This window comes from Fukomys damarensis, unplaced genomic scaffold (genome assembly GCF_012274545.1).
Source record: "Fukomys damarensis isolate Sample0158 unplaced genomic scaffold, DMR_v1.0_HiC HiC_scaffold_16, whole genome shotgun sequence".
NCBI classification, from domain to species: Eukaryota; Metazoa; Chordata; class Mammalia; order Rodentia; family Bathyergidae; genus Fukomys; species Fukomys damarensis.
In genome coordinates this window covers 39,793,606-39,807,934 of record NW_022900928.1, presented here as the reverse complement: position 1 = coordinate 39,807,934, position 14,329 = coordinate 39,793,606, and positions in this window count along the sequence as shown.

Below are 14,329 nucleotides of genomic sequence, written 5' to 3'. Positions count from 1 at the left end.
TATATATAATACTGAGTTTTAAAATTTATATTTGAATTTTAATCTAATTCATCTAAAACAGGCATCAGCAAACTTCTCTGAAAACTGATTTCTGTTGTAACTTCTCAATTGTGCCATTTCAACATAAAGTAAGCTCTAGATATGATATAAATCGATGTATGTGACTGAATTCAAATAAAACTATGACAATAGATATCAGCCTGGATTTGGCTGGTGAGCCTTTATTCGTTGACCTCTGATCTAAAGTTAGGGTTTTATAAATAATGTGCAGTAGTGAACTAGTACATTTTTTATATAAACTTAACAGTTCTATTTTCAATCACACAGTAGTTTTTCCCCACTGGTCTGAAGCAAAGCTTCAATCATATTCCAAGATTCATACATTCAGTGTCTGCACTCTGTTACACACCATTAAAAATGTATTCTGTATCAGCACCACACTTTCTTGATTACTGTAGCTTCATAAAGTCATGATAACTTGTAAGGAAAGTATAATTCCCCTTTCTGACTCCTCATAAATATTTTTTTTATTGAGTTTATTGGTACATTTAGGGATACAGTACAGTTACATTCATTGTTGGGATCATGTACCTTTACATGGCAAGTCTTGATTCTCATTTTTTTCCCCTTACCTCTGCCCTCCCTTCACCCCCTCCTCCCCTCCCCATCTACTCCTAAGTGAAATAAATAAGTCCCACATGTGTAAATACCAAATAGTTTCCCTGGTGTGAATATTCTGCAACAATGCATAAGATCCTCATAAATATTTTAACTGTTGTTGGACTTTTATTTTATTTACTTAAAAGTAGCATCACAGTCGCTTTTCCATCACTGAGTCTCAATACCTGACACCCACAATTTACAGAAATCAATCAACAGGTTTATTTGGACGAATGGTTACAGTCTCTGGCCAGCTGGCTCCAAGACAGAAGTGGCATTGTCAAGGGCCTGTGCTGAGAAAATCTGCTTACAACATGATAATCAGAAAGTAGAAGGAAGGGAGGGCTCAAGCCAGGGAGGGAGATTCACCCTTACAGCTCATGTCCCCAGAGCCCCACCACTTCCAACCAAACCTCAGCTCCTGACAGAAAATTCAACTCAGAATTCTTCAGTGGATCAATCCATGGATCAGTGTAGCACCACAAGCCAATCCTCTTCCAAAAGCCCCAACTCAGAGCATTAGAGTTTAGGGGACCCTTCTAGATCTAAACCACAGTGAGTACATTCTACCCTTTTCTTGTCAAATGAAATATTTACTTGCTGGACTAAAAATGAGCTCAAACCTGCTTAAGTCAAGAATCCAAAAATAGTGAACATCTGTATTTTATGACATAATTAAATCATTATTTCATTTAGAAGCAATGGTTCCCAGTCTATGCTTTAGTGGGGCCAAGACATTCTGACGCTAAATTTGAATTAGTTACATTATTCCCAGGTTTTGAAAAATATTAGTGTTAAATTTACCTAAAGTAAATTGAATGATCAGAATTGGATCTTCCAATTAGAATCTCAAAAAATAATACAGTTTTACTAATATATTAACTACAGGCTGGTAAGACTCATATCAGACTTCTGGTTTATACAATTCTAAGACAATAAAGCTGTGTTGTTTTAAACAACTAAGTTTGTCATGATTTGTTATCAGGAATGATAGAGAACTAATATGCCAGCATTTATGTCGAATTATGACTTTCCTAATTTGAATATTTTAATTTTGGGTTTAGCTGCTGCCTAATTCTGTAGCCTAATTTTCCACTATCTCATATCACAAAAGTCTGCTTCAAATTTTCACTTCCTACAATGTAGCATTTTTTGTTTCAAATTATATGAGTCAGGTAGGGTTGCTAATAAATGCTATAGACTGGAGAGCTTATATAACACACATTTTTCACAGTTCTAGAGGCCAAGACCAAAGTGCTATCTGGTTGGGTGTCTGGTGAAGGCCCTCTTCCTGGCTATTAAAAGGCTACCTTCTTACCATGTTTTCACATGGTAAAGAGGAAGAGCTCTGTTTGGTCTTCTTAATAAGAACATAATTTTCATCATGGGGACTCATCCTTATGTTTTCATTGAATCATTAATACAGCACATTGGTGGTTAGGGCCTCAAAATATGAATTTTAGGGAATACCAGCATTTATCCCTTAACATATTAATTTTCTCATGCTATTACATGCCATTCCTTCTGCCTTGAATGAGGTATCATGTCCCTTCTAGAGCTTCACAAATCTACCTAAAGGCATCTGGATCATGTCCTTTCTTCTAGACCAAATGGTTGTTCTACCCCAGATTTAATATCACAAATATTGCATATTATTTATAATAATATGCAGACTTCAAAAATTCCCTTGCAGTTATTGCAAGTATTCCTCTCTGTTAGGAAACATTCCTTTTTGTTTTTAGTTATGTACAGGGAAAAAACAATGAAATGATTAGAAATGTTTGCATCTTAGAAAACACTCCCCCACAATATGAGACTTTGGCATTTTAAAAAATAGCAGAAGTAGGAGGATCATTTGCACTTTCCAGGACCTAAGTAAAGAGTCACCAGGAGCTCTAATTCAAGAGCCTGATAGATGTCTTTTTGAATGGGGTACTCAGGGCTGAAAAAACAGATCTCGTTTACCAGTCCTATGTAATCATATGACTCATAGACCAAATTAAGAGCAGTTTGAAAGTGAAAAGATGATGAAAGTTTACCATTAATAATTTAACCAGGAAAAAGAACCATAAACTAAGTATTGATTTGCTTTTCTATTGCTAGGAAGAAATACCTAATACCTTCATATAAAGAAGGAAAGATGATTCGGCTCACAGTTTAAGAGGGCGTAGTCCACAGACTGCTGGTTCAAGGCATATGTGTCCTAGTGGAAAGCATAATGAAACAAAGCTTCTCACTTTATGGAGGTTAGGAAGCAGAGCATGGGAAAGAGCAGCAGAGATAAAGGGGTCAGGAGCTAGATATAATTCCCAAGGTCACACTCCCACGACCCACACAAATCCAGCAAGGTGCTTTCCTGATCTGCGAAGTGTCTCTTAATTCAGTCAGACTGACAACCACAAATAATTGACATAAATTAGGACTGTCTTGAGCAAAGTGGGATACAAACTAAGAAAATACAGTCAGATTGGTGGGAACATCATGCCCTTGTTGCTGTAGTACTTCCTAAGATGTGTAGTTTTGTATCAACCTATGGACTACTGATTTCAGCATTTGTGGTGATAAAAATCATAAATGTATATCAGCCCTGGGAGAATCTGGAACTTATTATAAAGCCCATGGAGTGAAAAATCCATGCCATAATGACTATGCTATAGACACGTGGTCATTTTTAATATTATATGACTAGATTTTTTAAAAATATGGTCACCTTGGCACTGTGGCATCGATACTAAGCTATGTAAATTGAGTTAAATAAATGTTGTAATCACCGTGACCTGCATGGCATAGGGTTTGAAGCCAGGGAGAGTGGAGGGAGATGAAGAAAATTAAAAATACCAAGAAAGGAGGATACATACCAAAATTATGCTTAAAAGCTAGAACCAGGAAGAGCCATAGCCTGTTGGGAGCTAATGGTCGCCTAGAATCCAGCTTGCTCTTTATTTATAGTATAAGGCAGACAGGAAGAGAGGGCGGCATAACTAGGCTATGTAGGCTAAATGTAGCATGTTTGTCTCATGATCGGGCATGTGCAGTAAGTGAACAAGGAAGAAGGACACACGATGTAACTGCCTCCTGGGGCTGTGCCATCAGGGTCTACAATCTTAGTCAGCTTGTAGTGTATGGAGGACAAAGGGAGTAGGGAGGAGGTGACCTTCTTTAGGCTTGGCCCGTGGCAGTAATTACATGTTATAATGAAAGTAATTAATAACACTATCTTTCCAAATGTATACAGTATTTTTTTAGGTATTTGCTTCTAGACAATCTAAAGGGTTTTTAGATTGATGGGCTGGTGCCTTTGTTAAGTTTTACTGTTTTTCTGTAGCCTAGAGACATAAGGAATTTCAAAACTGTATGAATATAAATTATTAATGTGTTAGGCATTCATTAAGATGTAGAAAAAAGACATTTCTAAATTTGGAGTTTATTAAATCTTTTGGTTGAATAGATTTTGTCTATCCATGTGTCCATATCCTGTGACACTGAATGGAAAATAAATAGAATAATAAGTTATAGATAAAAATAAAACCTAAATTTACAAAGCGATGATTCTGAGTCACCAATTAAGCTGACTTAATTAAGTTTAATTTTCATTAAGTTAAGTTAAAAACAGAAAGAATATCAACCTTCAATGCTTTAGGAGGAAGAACATTTATTATAAATCACTACAAATGGAAGTTGGAGGACAGAATAAAAACAAACTACAACTGCCTTGGAAGGATATGCTAAATGCTCAAAGCTGCAAGTACAAGAAACCTCTGTCAGAGAAAATTAGAAGCTGGTTTTCCTTTGGAATCTCTTCTACTTCCATTTCTCTAAATAACTTGATAAATAGATGGTGATTTATTTTTCCAGATAATAAAAGGATTCCCTCAAGAATACAAATCGGGGATAAGGTAGGAAGGTGATGGATCAAAGTAAGATTTAAAATAGTGGGTATAAGAAAATGAGAAGTCAGTAGGTTTTTTGCATATACCCATAATCCCAGCTGCCTGTGTAAGTGTGACAAGAAAATCACAAATGTGAAGCCAGCCTGGATAACTTAGCAAGACCGTCTCAAAATTAAAAGAAAAATGCTAGGAGTAATGTTCAGATGTAGAGCAGATGTTTAAAGTGAGTGAGGTTCTAAATTCAAAAGAGACAAAAGAATTGATTTCTTGCCTTTTTGTAAAAAGTAGAAAGTATATGGAAAAATTTCAAAATGATTTAATGGAATACTTTGATGTTCAGAGAGTTCATAATTAGAAGCTGTTAGCCTCTAGTTAAGTACTCAAAGTTTTCTTTATTTTTTACTTTTATGCTGTTGTATATTCTGCTTCTTAGGGGAGGGAATCTAGATGAGTTTGGCCTGGGCACTGACATTATTAATGGATGGTCAGCAAAAGAAGCTGCTATGACTCGCATGCCTTTGATTCTCCCTTTCTTCCACTTGAAATTTGGCTATTGAGGTTAAATTGATAGTTATAAAAAGGCAAAGAATTACTTGCCATGAATCCCGGCACCCTGTATATGAGACTTGTCCCACTACAGCCACCTGTGTAACCGCTGTAAATTCCCACTTCATAATATCAGCTCACCTCCAAAGGATATCTGCAGTCCCTCCCAAAAATATGTTTGTGAATGAATCCCTTGATGGCTCCCAAGCCAATCAGTGGTTTCCGAAATATTTCATCATTCTTCTTCTCATTTACATCTCACAAAAGCCATGTGAGATAGTTCAGGTAGTATCCTTAATTTCACATTGGATGAGTAAATTATTTTTTAAATAGTTTAATTGATATGTATAAAATTACCTCATATGAAAGTGATAGAACTGAGATTTCTAACCCAGATTTTTATATTTCAATGGTGGTTCTTCCTTTTCATTACTTTGAAGTATTGATACCTATGTTAGTCAATTAAGTTTTCAGAAGCACTTAAGGAAACAAAACCTTAGCTCTTGTGAAATGGCAGCTACTACATTCAACTTCTGAGTAACTGATAAGTAACTATACAATACAGCATTATGACACATGGTTCTTACTTATCCAAGGAGATATGTGGAAATTCTATGCCAATACCTTCTCTGGCTGTCACAACCTCCCAAGAAGGAAAACTGAGGGAAAAACAAAATACAAAAATCAGAAAAACAAAACTAAGGTGGTCTAACCTAGAAAACAGTAAAACTTTAATCAAGAGAAAAATTTGCAAGTTGTGGCTATTTGTAACCTATAACCACGGGGTTTCCATTGAACCCTCCATGGGCAAGTTTCCATTGAAAGGTGATTGCCTCACTTAGGAAGTGTGTTGGGTTTGAAGAGATAGATATAAGGTAACACCAGCGTCTTAAAATTATGTGGGTACCAACACTTGCTTTTGCTGCCCACCAGTCAGTGTTTCTCAGTGGGACCCAATAGGTTCTGTGAACAAAGATAACAGGATTTTAGAAAATAAACTATCTATAGATTTTTTTTGGGGGGGATGAAGCTAATATAATCCTGGCCAGAGATTTAGTTTGGTGTGTTTCAGTCAATACTCTTCCCTGCAGTTTGTTCCTGTGTTTGCAAAGCACAACTTTGTCAAGTCCACACTTCCCATTGAGACAAACCCCAGACATTCTATGAAAACTGACTCTAAAATGGCAGAGAATTACTGTGGGAGAGAATGGGTGAGGATGGAAGGTGAGGGTGGAGCATCTAATTTAGCTACTAATGAGGGTATTTTTTTTTCAGTACTGGGAAATAAACAGAAGCTCTCACACATACTAAACAAATGCTCTACCATGGATACCCTCAGCCCCGCAAAAGTAGGATTTTTGTGTTATGAGGTAAGTTCATTTCCAGAGAAATAAGCTTAAAGCAGAGATAATATGCAAAAGTAATAGAAAATAAATAACTAAAATGTTATTAGGGGAACATTAGAGAGCACACCCAATTGTGTAGCACATAGTTCATTATAGTTTCAGACAGGCACACTTTCAAAAGTGCTCATGGTACAAATTAATTGCCAGATACTAATCAGGAGTTGTTCAGTGTTAATTGAGATCCATCTCTAAATGTAGCAGTGGGATTTGGGGCTTTTGTTGACATCAAATGAGTGAAACTTATGAGCCAATTTGTGCAATTATGTGGACTCCTGTGATAGGTCTAATTGTCAGCTTGATTGACTTGTGAACCCTCTAAGGGATTAGGAAAGCACACTTCTGGATGTGTCTAAATAGACATGGAAGTGGAACTATGAGTCTATATCTGATGACTGGTTCCCTCCTCTCTGATACTCATTCCAACCCACTATTTCCTGGCCACTATAGAGTAAGCAGCATTCTCCTGCAAAGCCCTACAACCTTGATGTTTCAGTCTTTGTTGCAGTAGACCATGTACTGAATACTCTGAAACCACAAACTAAATAAACCTCTTCTTTAAAGGGTTTGTGTGTGTGTGTGTGTGTGTGTGTGTGTGTGTGTGTCTGTATCATGTCCAAAAGAAAAGAAGGCTGACCAATGTAGAAAAAATCAGTACCAGAGGAGTTATTGTTGTGACTATAACTGACCATGTTATTCAAAAACTTTTGAAATCGTTTTGATTTTGCAAATGGAATTTTAAAAAGTGTGGAGATGCAAGCTAGGAAAGTCCTAGAATGCTGCTAGTAGAGCAGGGTGGGTAATTTTTGTCATGGCACAGAAGACCAGAATTATGATAATTACATGAAAAATAAATACATGAATTTAAAGTTGGGAATGAGGATTCTATTGGTAACTGGACTACAAGTCATGCATTTCATACTCTGGCAAAACATTTATCTACATTTTACCCATGTCCTGAGATTTTACAGGAGGCTGAAATTAAGAGTGGTGGAATAACTGATCTGGCCAAAAATGTCTCAAGACAGTTCAATGCTTGGGCTGTGAAGTAGGTACTATTGGTTGCTTTTAGCCATATTTATAATAAGAATTGAAGCAAAAAATTTTTTTGAAAATCTTTAACTTTTGGTTCAAAAGGAACCATACATAAAGTTGGGTCCTAAAGTGTAGCTTCTAAGGAGATTAGTGTCATTAAAAAGAATCCAAGTATTATTGGGCCGGGGATTTATCTCAGCGGTTCAGTGGCCTGCCTTGCAAGCACAAGTACCAGAGTCCAATTGTTCAATCTCTGGTACCAAAAAAAAAAGAATCCAAGTATTCTGAACAGAGACCAGAAAAAAGATGGCTTGGAGCTTCTCATAAATCAAAAAGACCCCACCCATCACAGGATTAAGGGTGCAAAATTATAATCCTTTAATTTCAGAATAAACTCCCCAAAGTGCCTGCTTGAGAAGGGCCCCTTAGAGAACTGTTTCTCCAGGATACATAACATCATGCTCAGTTATCCAAGCGTTCAGAGAACACTGCAACCATCTTCTGAGAAGTTCTGGCTGTTTCTTCCAATGAAAGTAAATGTTTGTGCCATTGACATGATTCTGGCACACAAAATTCAAGAGTTCTGAGGTCAGGAGTTAGGCCTAAATGGCAGGTAAGGAACCTCAGAGATTTTAGTGTACAGAGCTATGAAAATAAAGCCAAAGTTTATTGGAGACTCCAGAAAGTTGTACATGTCAAGAATGAAGACTATCTGTCAAGAAAATCTACAGACAACTGCAGGAAGCAAATGGAGCCGGCCCAAGAGAGAGGACATGTGGACTTCAACAAGCAAAACCATAGAGCTAGAGCCACCCAAGCCATTTGGAACTCAGATCTTCCCACCATATGCTGGATATGGTATTAAAGGATTTACCATTTGCCATGCTTGGGTTGGTCTTGCTTTGGTGCAACTGTACTGCATTCCCCTGTTTCTCTCTTTGGGAATAGGAATGCTTGTCCTTGCCCTGTACATTATATATTGACAATATATAATTTGCTTTTGGAATTTTACAGTTTCACAACTAAGGGTTTACCTTGAGTGTAAGAGGAGACATTTGACCTACTCTTTCAAGAAATTCTAGAACTGTTGAGACTTTGGGGAGGCATTTATTTATGTATTTTCAGTTGTACAGAGGATAGTTACATGATGTGAAGATTCTTATGAAATTGTCATTGCCCTTGTTGGGATTAAGTATAGTTTAAACTGATGTGTTTGTGTGTTAAATTGACAAAAGGTGAAATGGAACAAGCTTAATTGTTAACTTGATTTGCTTGGGAGCTTTCTAAGGGATTAGTAAAACACATTTCTTGTTATGTCTGGATGGGTCATGGAGGCAAGATATTAGGGTCTGCGTCTGGTCCCTGCCCCTTCTTATTTGGTACCCATTCCAATCCACTGAGCTTCCTGGCTGACATGAAGCAAGCAGCATTCCTCTATCAAACACTTCTTCCATGATGTTTCTGCTTTGGAGCCAGTTGACCACATACACAAGACTCTGAAAATGTGAGCCAAATAAACTTCTCCTCCTTTAAATTATGGTTGTCAGATATGGTGCCTGAGTGATGGGAAAGCTGACAAATACAACCCCAGAATTTCAACTTGTCTTCTGTGTCTATTCCCTAAATTTAGTACATAACATCTCACATCTCATTTTTCTTTTCTATCTCCCCATTTCTCTTTAAAATAGCTTGATTCTCTATTTTCTCTGCCTTAGGGAAATTACTGACGTTTAGTAGTACTGAGATTTTACATGTCTTCTCTCTTCATATAACTCGCTTTGGGCTAACAAGCTACTGAAATTCCCTTTTTAAACTTTTCAAATAGCCTCTTGACATGTTCTACTTTATCTTCCCATGGCACTTCTCAAATTCTGCTTTCACATGACAAAAAAATGTCAGATTATACAAAGACAATGCTTTTCCCTTCTTATGACAAAATGTTTCAATGAAAACAAAATAAGAATAAGAACAAAGAAAGAAAAATATAACATATCACCAAATTAATCCCAGAAAAAAATGAGGGCTGCATCTAATTAATTCTCCAAATGTCTTTTAAAAGAAAGCAGCAACATATTGTAAGTGCAATGACTATAAACCCTGTATTGCCCAGGACATTCTGGCTTGTACCTGTCTTCACATTTCACCAGCACTTATTTCACCCTACACAGTGTCTAGGCTTTTTCATCCAGATATAATAGTGTGCTTTTCATGTCCAAAATTAGATTGCATATTACAAGAAATACACACAATATAGGTGAAAGTCAAGATTCATTCTAAGGGTTGAGGGTATAGCTCAGTGCTTTCTTAGCATGTGTATTTATAACAGGAAGTTTAGTTACTACTCTCTATGTCTATTTCCTAACAAACAAGCAAATGTGTTAGAAATATTAGCAAAAAAATAATAAATTGTAACAAAATTAAAAATGAATACAAATGACAGCACTTGGAACTTCTGCAAAGTTCCATAATGAGAAAGGTACCCAACATAGACCCACATCACTTGCTTAAACAGTAGCTAATTCTTCCTTAATTTAGAAAGTAAATAATTTAGATAGAAAAAGTGCTTTCTTTGAAGTGGATGATCTGTTGATTTCGTGTGTGTAGGACCCAAAATACACTAGATAAAGAGATGAGCAGTTTTTCCTCTGGACTTAGTAAAAAGGACATTATCTTGATCATCACTCAACAGAGCTTCCTACCAACCTCTAGAGAACCAGATGCCAAATCAGTCATCACCAAAGCACTTAAACTCTGTACTATGTATTTTTTATTGAAATCTGACTCACACGGATTTCCTATATTTCATGATTTTATCAAGGAAGAAGGTGATGTATTTCTTTTCCTGAGTCAAATGCCCCCAAATTCAATAATCCACAAAGTGGTCACCATTATTTTCATTTGTAATTTCAACACCATCCACACTTCTTAATTACGTTTGTCATCATTTCTCTTATCTTTTATGTTTCACTGCTTCCCCTTTTTTCATTCTTTCTACCAAGCAAAGAATCATCTCTATTCTCAGATAACGGCTTCTTTTAGTGTAGGAATTCGCAAATTATTTTCCTGTTACCAGGAACTCAGTCTCACCAAGTATTTTTATTATATAGGATTGCTATTCCACATAATAAAATATGTTGTCATCATTTTTATTTTTATTATCTGTACTTTTCAAGTTATTACCACATACCTTTCCACAATCAATATAACAGAAAACATAGAGGTTGCAAGAAGCAATGGCCCAATGAAGGTTTATTCTTGGTAAATTCATAGTTTGGTCCAGTTTTTATCATCGTTTTAATTATCAATGTATTAATATAAATGGATCATTCTGGAAAAATTTTCCCCAATTTGGTTTGTGCTCAAGTTATATTAATCCCCCATGTCCTATTTCTTTGTGTTGCCAATTTGTATTATTATTAATAGTTTGTTTAAATGTATCTCATGTACATACAAATCCTGCTGCTGCTAAGACTCAGAATTTTTAAAATGTAATACAAATAATTTTTTCTTTGATGTGCTAGGAAACTAAGCATGTAATTTTACGATTTCATCCAAGTTGACTTAGTATGCTATCATTAAGGAATCTCATTGTTTGATTGTTTTGTTCATGCATTGTCACTGAACAATAACAACCAAAAAGTCAGATAATCTATGATTAGAAATCAGCCAAGTATGTTCTTGAATTTCTGTGCTTCTGATAACCACAAGTCAAAGCCAAAACATGTGTAGACTAATATCTGCCTAAATTATGACTTTTTGCAACTTTTCTGATCATTTAATTTAACAAAGTATTTATTATGTGTCTTCAAATATAAAACATTGTATTGCATAATGAGACATACCAACAAGTTATAAGAGGTAGTCCCAGGCTGGGGATTTAGCTCAGCGGTTCTGCCACCTGCCTCACAAGCACAAGGTCCCAAGTTTGATACCCAGTGCCAAAAAAAAAAAAAAGAGGCAGTCCCCAATGAACAGACACGTGAAAAATATCTATTAAATACATTTAAAAGCAAGAGTAGAGACAATGAAACACCAGGAATTCATTTTCTAATAGCAAAGTGTCTGAAAGCCATTAAGCAAAGGAACTTTCACAAGGTTATTGACTAAGATAAGAATTATTCCAGTCAAGACTCTTTCCAGTGTTCTATGGATAATAATACATTTTATCAAAACAAATTATTATAGAGATTAAAAAATTTGAAGTGGACAAAACATTTTAATTTATCACAGTTGTTACAAGCATTAGGTAAAATAACAATAATGACTTTCGCACAATGTCAGCACATAGAACATGCTCAGTAAATGTTAGATAATTTTAAAGTTAATGGAGGGTGCACTGACAAAACTATTTCAGATGTCATCTGTTGTTTCCATAGTGTAGGACTGGAATTAGAGAAATATGAATGACAAATTCCCAAAATGAGGTTTAGATGCACCCACATCTATTGGCATTTTCTTCATCTCAGAAAAGGTTTGTGTACAATAGGATGCATTTCCTTGATAAACATAGGGAGGACAACAAGATCTCTTAGATTAATTCAGTTAACCTTTGATATATTCCTTTTTTCAAAAGAGAAAGTTCTCACAAAGCCACAATGATTGCAACTGGAGAAAGATATTCTATGGATTTTAACTCATAAGTGCAAAATTATTTCTTTGAAAAAGTGGCTATTTCTTTGAAAAAGTCTTTTGAGACTGGCTGTTAACATGAAAATGAATTCAAGTGTTTCTTCCTAATTTTGGTTCATTGGAAGTGCTAGACTCATATCACAAGGTTTTAGCGATATTCATGTATGAAATATTCATCAACCATTATTGAGAATGTCCTAAGTGCCAAACTGATTAAAATTATTCATTTATAGTTTATATTTATAATTCTATTTGTTAACCAGGTCTTCAAATGTCCCTGTATTTTATATGTACTTAATGATTCCACATTCTTTTATTCTGAGGACTACCCAAACTGTTAAGATGAAAAGTGAAAAGGCTTTATTGAAAAACTAGTTTAAAAGTAAATATTAACACTATCTATATGCCCTTTAATAAAAAATCCTAGTTCATTTGGTTTGTAGTTATTTCATTTATAAAATAGGGGAAAATAGTGCTTAACTAATTTTATGGCTATTAAGAGTCAGGGATAGGGGCTGGGGATTTAGCTGAGTGGTTCAGTGGCCTGCCTTGCAAGCACAAGGACCCGAGTTCAATCCCCGGTACAAAAAACAAACAAACAAAAAAACAGTCAGGGATAATAATTGGATAGCTCCAATTTTATCTTTAGTTTAACTTGGTCACATATTCAGACATAGCATCTCTCTTGTTATACCATAACATACCATATCACACTTCTGTATCTCTCTAATCTTTTGCTTAATACTCATGGCTTACATTTGCCTAGGAGTGTGGCAAGTTCTAGAGCTTCAGATGGTGCCTATCAGCACAGACTCTAGATCAAACTTGAAACCTCTGCTAGAAAAATCAATGAAAGAATAATCTCACTCAAGAAAAAATTGTAGCTAGGTCTAGAATTATGGGAGGCTGAGGGAGAAGGATAGCAGGTTTAAACCCAGTTTAGACAATTTTGCAAAATTGTCTCAAAAGAAAAAAGAACAAAAAGGATATAGTTCAGTGCAAAGGCCCTAGGTTCAATTTTCAGTGCCCCAAAGGAAGGAAAAAATAGTGGAAAACATAAAAGCAAGCAAGGAATGAAAGAATGAAAGAAGGAAGACAGAAGGGAAGGGGAGGGGAGGAGAGAGGGGGGAAGGAAGGGAATAAAGAAAGCAAAGAAGAAAGAAAAGAAGCTCACTCAGGATTGAGAAATCAGGTGGATAGAATTTCTATTTGCCAGAAAAGGGAATGCCACAGAAAGAGCAGATCAAAGAGAAAAATATTAGCTATCTAATCACATAATTATCTGTGAAACATCACAAGTTAATTTTACATGAAGTTTTAAGAGGCTTAATTTTCAGAAACATTCCAGTTTTTTTATGAAGAGCCAGCATGCATAACTTGTTTATTAGCATTCCTTTCATAAGGGAAATTAAAAGAATGAAGAAAGATTTTCCCACATTATCATGCCTGTATGTCGTGTATGTATTTTGGGATATGTTGATGGCAGAGGTGAGGTTAAAAGCTATATTTGGTTTGCTGGACCTGATTCTACTACTAGGAAGAAGAGATGCCCTGGGTGTCAATGGCGATCACTGAAGCATCTAACCTAGCAGCAGATTGCACTAGGAACCCCCATCCTATCCATATTAGTTTACCAGAAATTCCATAACAGATACCACAGGCTATGTCGTTTGATCAACAGAAATGTATTTTTTCACAGTTCCTGAAGCTGTGGATCCAGGATAAATGGATGCGTAGAGTTAGTTGGGTCCTTGAAGAGTCTTCTTGCTGAGTCTTCACATGGTCCTCTCCATGCAAGTCTTTTAGAACAAAATTTCCCTTTTTATAACAGCCTGAGTCATGTAATATTCAAGTGTACCCTAGTGACTTCATTTTAGTTATGTCTGTAATTATCCTATCTCCAAAAGAGTCATATTATGAGGTACAAGGAGTTAGGGCATCAATGCACGCTCTGGAGTGGGGGGTTCTAATTCAGCCCATAAAAATCTCTTTCTAAAATAACCTATGTTAGGATTTAAAGTAGGGCAAGTCAAAGAAGAAAAGAGGTACAGGGAGTTCATTTCAAAGGTTTCAGAGATAACTGTTACAACAACCAGGATCTCAGCCAGGGGTAACTGTCAGCCTGCCAGGAATCCTGTCCTTTGCTGATGATAGGGTTAACCCCAC